This window comes from Lygodium microphyllum, chromosome 25, assembly GCF_053477565.2.
Source record: "Lygodium microphyllum isolate KBCC chromosome 25, Lygodium_microphyllum_v1.1.10, whole genome shotgun sequence".
Taxonomy (NCBI): Eukaryota; Viridiplantae; Streptophyta; class Polypodiopsida; order Schizaeales; family Lygodiaceae; genus Lygodium; species Lygodium microphyllum.
In genome coordinates this window covers 10,795,872-10,798,420 of record NC_141159.1, presented here as the reverse complement: position 1 = coordinate 10,798,420, position 2,549 = coordinate 10,795,872, and positions in this window count along the sequence as shown.

The following is a 2,549-nucleotide window of genomic DNA, read 5'->3' as shown; positions in this document are numbered from 1 at the left end:
GAGCTGGAAAGAATGCAGACCCTTCTTCAGCAATGCAAGGTGAATCTAAGGAAGGCTCAAGATCAAATGAAGATGTATGCTGATGAGAAGAGGAGGCCTTTAGAGTTCCAAGAAGGAGAGCTGGTTTTGTTGAAGGTGCCCAAATCCAAGTACTCTACGTTAAAAGATGGATCCAGTAATAAGCTTGCCCACAGGTTTTATGGCCCTTACAGGATCCTTAGGCGAATTGGAGATTTGGCATACAAACTAGAGCTTCCCTCTTCTACAAAGATTCATAACGTCTTCCATGTTAGTCAGCTCAAGCCCTATTATGGTGATCTAGTGGATATAGTTGATGAGCTGCCACCTATTGATGAAGATGGTCTTGTTCAGTACATCCCAGAGGCTGTTATAGGTCAGCGCGAAAAGAAGCTTCGATCACGTTCTATTGTGGAATATTTGATCAAATGGAGAGGTTTACCATCTGAAGAGGCTTCTTGGAGACCTGATTCTATATTGGATGAGTATCCATACTTGAGGGAGACATTGGTGGCTAAAGCCTATTGCTTATGGAGCTAGTAATGATGCAGACTGGTTCAGGACAGCACACTGTTTTAGAATAGTTTTTATCGTACCTAATTTTCAGAATTAAGCTATCTATATAGGCTTAAAGTACTCTTCAAGAGCTTCGTTTTGATATATGGTACATCTCATTTGGACACTTCTATCAAAAGTTATGGCAGATTTGGTCCAGCAGCAGGGACTGTTTATTCAGCAAGCTGTCTACTTTGTTCTGGGACTATTTGTTGAAGACTTTATGGCTCCATTTGCTTCTGAAGTATTTCAAATCATGTATATAGTTGGGGCTTATTTCCGTTCTTCAAATTCAGCTCTTGTAATGGTCATTTTTCATTCATTTCCCATTTGTAAAGCTGTAAAATAGAGTAGTACTCTGTTCTATCCATCTTCTTTCTAGTTGTTTCTAGGTTTGTTTTTTAGGACAAAAACTTTTGGGAAGGGATGGATTGTAAGAAGCTGGGAATAACAAATAAGTGTTAATAATGTTGATATTATGCCATGTCACACTGACATTGGTATAAAAGGAGAGAAGATGTAATTTTTCACATCTTTTTGACACATTAATACAATTACAGTCTTTCTCTCCCTTCTTGCTCACAGCTTCTATGGCTTCCCCTTCTTTCTTGTCTTTCTCTCTCTAAATCTAGTCTTTCTCTCTCCTCGTCACTCTTATTCTCTCTCTTCCTGTAGTCTTTCTCTCTCTTCTGTAGTCTTCTCTCTCCTCTTTCTCTCTCCTTGGTTCTCTCTCTGACACGAACAAAATCAAGGCATGAAGATCCACAAGGGATAGACCAAATATAGTCTGATAGAGATTAAGAGCTAGTCACTAACCAACTTCTCCAACATAGACTAGCTAAAAAGAACTATCAAAGGAGTCATCCTAAGTGGTGGTCTAACCAACCTACCTAACCTAAGACAACTAGACCATGAACTCCTACCAGGTGAGGACTCTTATAGCCAGGCCATTTATTTTTACATACTTTTGATCACTTTTTGTAATCCTTCAGGACTTAATACTCAGGTTCGGTAGAAGGAGGGAGATGAGTGTATTGTGATCCAAGGAGAATACTGCATCGGCAGGGTCTCAAGTCTTATCTCAGTATCCAAGTATCTACCAAGCTCTCCCAAGGTGACACTAACAATTCCTTTTCTTCTGCTCACTTTCATTTTTGCACCAACCATCCTTATTTATTTTTCGGCTAAATGTCACCCTCAAGAAGACAAGATATCAGCCTTGGATTTGTGACTCATCCCTAGAAACCTACCAAGCCTACAAGGCAATGATCATTTGCTCTTGGATTTTTTCTTTCTTTTATTTTCTTTTTCCAAGGGTTAGAACCCCTTTTTACACACCTCCATATACTAGGTTTCCAAATATACTTATCAGTTTCTATTTTTTTTTGCAACAGACTTCCTTAGCTACCTCACAACTAGTAGAAGCTCTTAGAAACAACTAGCTAGCAGGTAAACAAAATAGGCTCACTAGGGACTACTCTCAAAAACAACTCTTAAAGTGCCCAACAATGTCTTTACACCTAGGACTTCATGCCTTGACTTTGTTGGTCCCTAAAAGAAGAAAATTTTCTACAAACACATATACATACATAGCACAAAAGGAAAGAACTCGTAAACGAAGGACATCACCTGGACTTGGCCACAAGAAGTTTCTACATAGCAAGAGGCTTGCTTCAAATACTCCATCAAATCTATTTAGTACTACACTAAGACAAGAAACCATTAACCACATCCGCACCAAACAAACACATGACCCTCTTGGCCTTATGAAATCAACTAGTGCTCTGCAAAATAAATGACCTCTTGGCCTAAGAAAATCAAACATTAAATCCAACAAGAACATCCCTCTTGGACTAAGGAAAAAATAGCTATAACGCACACCATTCAACATCTTATGGCTGAAAACACCCACATAAATCATACTAAAATATAGTGCTAGACCAAGGGAATGGGCTTCTCACGCAGCCCACACTACA